The sequence below is a fragment of the Etheostoma cragini genome, chromosome 13, assembly GCF_013103735.1.
Source record: "Etheostoma cragini isolate CJK2018 chromosome 13, CSU_Ecrag_1.0, whole genome shotgun sequence".
NCBI classification, from domain to species: Eukaryota; Metazoa; Chordata; class Actinopteri; order Perciformes; family Percidae; genus Etheostoma; species Etheostoma cragini.
The window spans coordinates 4,265,866-4,274,337 of record NC_048419.1 but is presented as its reverse complement, the minus strand read 5'-3'; the positions used below and the strand labels follow the sequence as shown (position 1 = coordinate 4,274,337).

General features: G+C 36.9%; 1 long non-coding RNA gene across 1 annotated transcript in view; it reads left to right on the top strand.

The window, feature by feature from the left end:
• Nucleotides 1-7,215: 7,215 nt before the first annotated feature.
• Nucleotides 7,216-8,472, top strand: part of LOC117955606 — a 17,738-nt gene continuing 16,481 nt past the window's right edge. Inside the window, exon 1 of the long non-coding RNA XR_004659098.1 lies at nt 7,216-7,323. This is a non-coding gene — a long non-coding RNA (uncharacterized LOC117955606). The remainder of the gene's footprint in view (nt 7,324-8,472) is intronic.

Sequence of the window (8,472 nt, the reverse complement as noted above, 5' to 3'; positions counted from 1 at the left end):
TCAGTGTGTGTAAAACACATTTAAGAGCAAGACAAATAACTAATAGCTGGGAAATTATAATTACCTTAATTAGCTAAAACAATATAAAGGCTATATAAAAATATCTTTAAAAGGGGAGCAACAATTAAAAACGACCTGAGAGGGGCTATAGCCGGATTCAAACTGGGGAGGCATATTAGGAAAGTGGGTTAAAAGTTCACAACAGCAGAGTCACCCTTAAGGCAAATGCATGCAAATATGAGAAAAATGAGACACGTTAGCCCCCTGTGCTAATATAAGAACACGCTTTTATCTTTTATAAGATGTATATACTAAAATGAATAGTCCCCCAAACATGAAACTGAAGGCAAACTGAAAAAGTAAAATTCAATATTAAATTTATATGGAACCCTAGAGGTGAAATGGAGGGAAAAAATGAAGAAAAAAAACAAAAATAACTATGTACTGGGGACAAACACTAAACTCCAAATCTCAACTTTCATGGAGAAAAAAACTATAAAATAAAAACATGTAGCCTACTGGGGATATGTCATGCTGGTAAAGTAAGGAACTGCAAACCTAATTCTTTTTTTCTTTTTCTTTTTTTAAAATTTCCATCCATGTTGAAGTCAAGATCTTGCAAATAACACTCGAGATCTCTGAAAACAAAGTCAAGATCTCGCATACTTAATTACTTCTCATATACTTCTATATACTATATACTTCTCATACTACTTTTTTTTCTTCCTTAAAATCAAAGTGACATTTTCTTCTGAAATTACAATCAAGCCAAGTAAAACAATTAGAAAGCCATGCACTAGAAACCAAGTAAAAGTCAAAAAATAAATCAAGACAGTAGAACTCGAGTGAGCTGACAAAATGAGTTAAGTTGATAATTTAACACAGAAAAAGTAGCAGTGGCCGTCTCTTCTCTGCAGGGACACAAAGACGTGCCCAAATATTGGTCACGTGTATTCATATGTGAATTAAAATTAACAAATACTTATAAATACGATACTGGATGTACACAACACAAAGCAAAACTCTTGGCACCAAGGAGACCAGAATCCAGCTTCTTTCTACAGACACCTCGCTCCCAAGCTGTCACAGCTGCTAAACGTCAACATCAACAGCTGGAAAAACTAGCAAAATCATTAATTGAAAGAATTGCATTCACCATCTTGACAGATTTAACCAAAATTAAAAATAATAAATAGCTAAAATTACCGTTTTAAAAGTACTTTTTTCCAGCAGTTTAATTGTAAAGGCAATCTAAAAACAATCTCCAGCCTTCTGTTCGAGCCAAAAAAGTAGTAAAGCCCATCACCTCCCTGTCGCACTGCACAATATATATGTATGTGTATAAAATAATACATTCTTATTAAATAATAAACCCAGCCTACCACTATTTCAGTACAACATAAACCACTGAAGACATATTGCAGTCAAAAATAATGCACAAAATGGGTCTTTAAAAATCATCCATAATTCTAAATTTTAATCGACATATCTCCCTTTTTTTGTGATCTTTCCGCTCATTTACTAATGTTTATGTATTTATACATTTTGTTCTGCCAATTACTCCCACTTACTGGCAATGGGCATTCTCTACATATTCATACCATATATAGTAGGGCTACTTGAACCACACGGGATCGTCTGCCTTCCTTTTGCATTGCTTCTTATGTCACCGCAGTCTTAACCTATAAAATTATACATAGGTCTAATATTGTTTGCTGGAGTCCCTGTTTTTATTTTCTGTCTTGTGACAAATTCTATCTATCATCCTCTCTATTATGTTAAAGTTGCCTGCTCCAAGGTTCTCCAATTCGCTCTTTGTAAAAGGAACTTGTATGAGTAACTTTACTCACGTATCAGCTCTGATGCCCTGCTTATCTTGTTGCTAATTTTAGCCTAGGGAGTGAGAGGAAGCCAATATTATCAATAGCATGAACACCTTAAAGCTTGACATGGGGCAGCTAGCTTGCCGTGCATAAAACATCATCTACTCCAGTGATTTATATTGCGTGCTGAACTACAGCCCAGTGACTGGTGGACTAGGGATGCTCTTTTACAATTTCTACCAACCCAGTGTACCCAGTGCTGAAATAATAAGGCTTAAAGGTGGTATGTGTTTGACTACTTGCCCAAATGCTTAATTGATACAATACAAGTTTTAGTGGCTTTTGTCAGAAGGGAGCTTTTTGTATTATTCACAGATATTTTGTGATCTCAGTAACACTGCTTCAATTGTTACTGAGGTATTACAGCATTTCTACTCTCCACTGAATTTTAACCCAGGGTAAGGGGCTCCATTTTCTAATTTATTAGTCTATTAGACTTGCTCGGCATTTCACTTCACTGTTGTAGTGAAAGATGACATAACTGGCACCTTCAAGACCTATTTGCTGCTGGAAATTTCTCCTGTGGCAGGAACAGGGCTTCTCAGAATTGCCGTGTAGGCCCGGCTTTCTAGCTATCAATTATTAATGTGTCTATGTTCTGCTGGAGACCCTCTTACTTGAGGGATGTGCTGTCTCAGTATTATGGTTATTATCTGATTTTTGACTCATGGAAGTGTTTGCTATTGAGGGGAGTCACCTGGAATTGGGAGAGAGAGACTCAAGACCATGTGGTAATTGACAACGCAATAAAGATGAGGCCAGGAAGATGATAAATTGAAGATGTTAAATTGAATCAATAACTCCATACATATCTCATGAGCAGCCTGACCGTATAATTGAGTTTAACAGATCATATTCCTTTTAGAGTGTAGTAAGTTGGCATCGACTGTAATATCTATACTTTTTATTAAAGTTTAAAACGTGTGAATGTCAACTGTGGCATTTCAATAAATCTCCCTACGTACCGCATTTGAGACTGGAGGCCGGCCTAACATTTAGTTTTAGTTATTAGTAACTCAGATGAAGAAAGATACTGTACCTACACATAATCATGGAATGACTCAAATATATAGTACACAGACACAGGAAGTAGCTTATAGAAGTCAAGCATCAAGTTAAATGTATAGTGAAAATAGCAAAAAGGGACCAAGGACCCCTGGACTGAAATAGAGACAAAGGCAGAGAGCCACTACTACGTATTGCATAAAATTAAATTAAATATAAAACTGGGCTTACATATATGATTAAATAAGTCCAGAGCCTTTACACGTATACATTTTTGCATATAATACTTGATAATAATACTTGATAATACTAAGTTATTCAAATAATAATTGTTGGCATTGTCCGTCAACAACTAAAATCTAAATGAAAATGTGAAAGATGCATCTTACTCTTGGTAGCTGTTAACAGATTTATGAACTGTATTTAGGGCAGGGCAATATATCGATGAATTGATATTGCAGTATCTGACTAGATATTGTCTTTATTTTGGATATATTGTAACATTGGATACTATAAGTGTTGTCTTTAAAGTGATGTCATTTTACCAGACTGTTCTAGCTGTTCTATTATTTACCTTTACCCACTAAGTCATTAATCATTTCGTGAGAATATTTATCAAAAATCTCATTGTGTTAATAACAATTTGTCAAAGCACCAATACGAACCATACAATATCGCCGCAATATTGACATCAAGGTATTTGGTTAAGAATGTCGAGATATTTGATTTTCTAACTGTATTTATCTGAAATTCAACAACCAGTTTAAGATTATTATTTTTGTATTTTGTGGACTCAGAGATGCACTAAAGCTAATAAACATCAACCTTATGCTAGTATATATTTTAATTAAATGACTAAGACTAAAACTAAATAAAATCAGATGCTAAAATAAACAGAGCAGGTTCTATTAGTGGGTTTGAAAAACATGTTCCTCCCTTTCAAGCTCAATGTTGCTTTTTCCCAATACTGGCAAGTTCAGGGCATGTTTAAACTTTGAGTGTCTTTCCCAGCCAAACTACTGTTCATATGCATAGTCATAATTTTGGATCATACAAGGTCACCATGTTCCTACAGTGAAGAAGCCGTCCATGAATCATTTGGAAATTTAGAGAAGCTCCCTAGTTTTTGCTTTATTTTATCCCGTACTGACCGTTAGGCTAATGCAACACATTGGCTACGCTCTGCATCTTTCTCTTTTCCTGCTGGGCATAGTGTGTCCTACTTGGAACACATGACACACATAGATGCAGACCATTCGCAACAAAAGGGAGAGCAAGTTCTTCAGAAATTTGATTTGAAAATAACCAAACCTGAACGGGACTTGAGGCTGGAGCGCACCAAAAAAAAAAAAAAAAAAAAGATACTTTGTTGAAGTCCATCGGGTCAGTTTGCAGAACTACACTGCAGGGGTAATGATTATCCATTTTGGGCATCTGTGGATTCCAAAGATTTTGCATATATCTGTAAGATAAGCGGGGCGAAAACAGACTAGCCTATTTGTTCAGACTTTAAGACAGAAAGCTTTCAAAGCTCTCCCCCCTGCAGAGTTTCTTTCAAGATGGTGCACTATTATGCTCAGTTATTGGCCTACACAAGTCTAATCCTGAGGTTTGGAGGAAAATTGTTCCTCTGGTGGATTGTAGAGGCCCTCACTCTACAGGTTTGCGTGCATTTTTCAGCTCTCTAACATTTCTACAAATATATCTTTTACTGTATAGATGTTCATCATAGAGCTGCAGGAAGCGCTGCAGGGAAACACTGCTCTTCTGTAGCCTTTTCCTCAAGATGAAAACACTACTCGGCTACCGCTGCTGTTGCCGTGGAAACCTGGTCACTCTCACTCTTTTACCCACACTCTTCACCACTCGCTTCATTAAGTGCGTTGCTGCTGGCAATTAGAATAAAACCAGCGGCAGGGATGGCTGTCAGGAAATGCAGTCTCCAATTAAATACTTTCAAATAACATTGTTTCTTCAAACTACATCTGCCTCCTATATAATAAACCATGCACCTGGGAGCTATGCTTTTAAAATGCTGCACTGTGGTTGCTATACTGATGAATGACTTCAAAATCCACGTTCTATAGTACATTGCATACAAATGTAACATGGATCAGATGCTGCCTTGTTACTCTGATGCTTTTTTCAAGCTTGCTCTGTGTTCAGAAAAGCAAAAACAATGTTCCAGACAGTGTCACGGCTATGTTACAGCAGGAGAAAAATACTGTGAGTGATCATTTCAAATCTGCATCCTTGTGTGTGCACTATAAGTTCTTTTAAAGATAATTTTTTGGGGGATTCTCCTTTTTATTAAAGTCAGTGGAAAGACAGGAAGGGGGGAGAAAGATGGGGGATGACACGCAGCAAATGGCTTCCGGGTCGGATTTCAACCCCGGCCGCCGCAGGACTCCGCCTACACGAGGCGAACGCTCTGACTGGTTGAGCCAGAGGACGCCCCATATCTTCAAATACTAAAAACACAGAGCAGTTCTTTTGCTTTCATTCATTCAAGGCCATTTCTATATAAATGATTGATATCTGAAATGTAAGTGGAACGGATGACGGCTACAAGTCTTTAAGTCTGATCACACTCATCCATTTATATTGCGGCCTGACATTTTTTACTTTGATTAACCGACGATGTTATTACAGCATTAAAATTGATGAAGTAAATTTAAGTGAATCACCATTACAGGATGTTGACTTTAAGTGAATAAGTACTCTTGAGAAGTGCACTTGGTATGTTTCATATGCAACGTCATCATTAATTTATTCTTGTCCGTCAGTTGCTCTCACACATACTAAAAAGTGTGTGTGTGTGTGTGTGGAGAGGGTGTGGTGGGGGGTGGTGGTATGTGTATCAGCCGATACTGAAAGCGGTCAGTGCAACCTCTCCCCACTCAGCCGAGTCTGTGCAGTTTGCATCACTCAGTTAACAGTCTATTACCTCCCACCTGAGCACACGCTGTCATTACTGAATTACCTACATGCCATCCATTTGCATCGACGCACCTTTTTTAATCGTGCCTCAAGCCCTCAAACAGTCATACGTGATTGCTGATTCCAGAACAATTTTAGGTTCATGCAGTCAAATTGATAAAACAATCAACAGTATCAGAACATCTACATATCTTAAAGATCATTAATTCAACCTATATTTGGGTTATTTTGTATCATTTGAAGACTATGATTCCTGTATCTAAATGAATCTATCATATCACACAATACAGATTCACTTCCTGGCAAATCTACTCCCCGAATGTGAACCCTTTACCAGTCCTCAGATGCAGCTGTCACCCTCCCTTCCTCTATGAAAATCTCCAGAAAGTAAATTTCCGAGATAATATTTTCACTTGAGTAAATATTTGTCTAAATGGTGCCAGTGGATGAAATGTTTCAAAGTGAATTCAAACAATGGAGCACACTGCCGCCCGGACCAAGAGGGCTTGTTATGATTAGACGACACTGAGTGCGATTGAATTTTACTTCGTTGTAATGATTTGTTTTCACAAGAAAAAGACAGAATGACTGCGAGGTGAAAGGAGACTGTTTACTTTAATCAAAGATATCAATATGAAAGAAAACACTTCAGCACACAGTGGCTGCATTAAATTATGTCAAAAGAAATTGGTCAGAAATCTTCTCGTGCAATTACCCAGCTGTGAAACCAAGAGTGTTTCCTTTCAATGAATTCAAATGCAAATTCGTCTTTGGCTTTTGCTCTGTTAGGTGGTATGTAATATGTGGTGCTCATCTGAAAGATGTTCTCCATCCAATCAACACTGGAGACTTCAAGAGAAACTAAGCCGATAACTTCCCAGGACGCTAGGCAGAAGAATGTAAAAAAAAAAATGCATGTAGCCTGCATTGTAAGCACATTGCAAACCAACTATTTCAAGGAGTAGCTAGTAGTTACATTGAATCTCTAAAATCATCATAGTGAGAAAAAGAAACACCAGAACCAAAAGAAGCAATGACAAATGAAGACGAAGTAAAGTACAATGTTTCTTAACAGATCAGGAAGAGAAACGCTGCATGTGGGAGACAGAAGTCCTATTTAACCGGCTCATGGGCGTGGCTTTATTATTATCTTTCTTAGTTTAAAACCAAATGTCCAAACGTATGAAAGCTGTGCAATTGTTTGTTCATTTTAAAAGCGTCAGTCCAGTTGTTACACGTGCAGACTCTCATCCTTTTCAATCATTACTATAGCTATACTATTACTATATTGTTGTGTCAAGATATAGTGTGTCTGTGTGTGTTGTTATCTGAGCTTTGATGGTTTTCATTTCTCATTTTGATGGGAGGTCCGGCTGTGCATGCATATTGTCGGTATCGGACGCCAAGGGCCGTAACAAAATGGCGGTGTTTGACGAGTTGGGGGAACGGTCTGTGAGAGCCGTGTGGAGGCAATCCCAGACCACTTTTTATTTCAGTATTCCTTTAAATGAATATTTGCTCTAAATGACCCTTTGTATATCAATTACTCACCGATTATTGCCTTGGATTCATGAAGAAAACAACAGTTATTGTTGCATGCTTCCATGGTAAACCGAGACTAAGAAATTGGAGGAAAGTCTTTATAAATTGAAGAAATAGGGGTCCAGGTTTAACAGCAAAACTATATTAAACATATGTTTCCAAACTCTCACAACTCGTACAGTATAAGTCAAGTCTCACTGCTATATACTATATATAAAACCATTGGGATAGTAGTTTGTGTTGTGTGTATAGAAGTTTGATTTAACTGTAGGACCATGCAAGTAAAAACTTCTTCCTACTCCTACTTCCATGTAATATTTATGTTGCTTATTTATGTTGTTCATGATAATATGTATATTGAGTTTTGTATATGTTCATTTAGTTGTTATTCTTATGTTTTTTTTCTTTAATTAGTAGTTACATGTTTGATAAAAAAAAATCTAATGTGATGTTTGCTACACCGACAGGATCAAAGTTATGACATCAATGGCAGGTTAAATGTATCACATTAGTTGGAATTATATATTATGCTGGAAGTGTTGCTACAGCATTATTATTATTATTATCATTATCAAATTATCATTATCAAGCTGCAAATTCCTATTACATAAATGTCTTGATTCAGTGATCCTCAACAGGGGGTCCTCAGATACACTGCAGGGAGGCTGCCAAATTATTGTTTAATAATACTTTTTTTGATTGTTTTCCCCCCCAAAATTAAAATGAATATAACATATTATTACATTAGCTATGATAAATAGGCCTATTAAAAAAAAAACAATGTCATCAACATTGAAGATTTGCCTTCTGGCCAATAGATAAGGTATACTGTGGTACACTGTATGGGTATACAGGTATTCTGTGGTATACTGTATATACTGGTGTACAGGTGTACTGTATATACTTGTGTACAGGTATACTGTGAACTGATGGTTACTATGGTAGCCATCCAGAGACACAGTTAGGCTCATGGATTAACTGTGCCTTCCACATGGATGTTTGACACAAACATAAACATGATGACATTTGAATATGTAAATAGTGGATTAGTATTATAGGGCACCTTACAAGTTATGTATAAAGGCTTTAGCCCCCCCCCCCC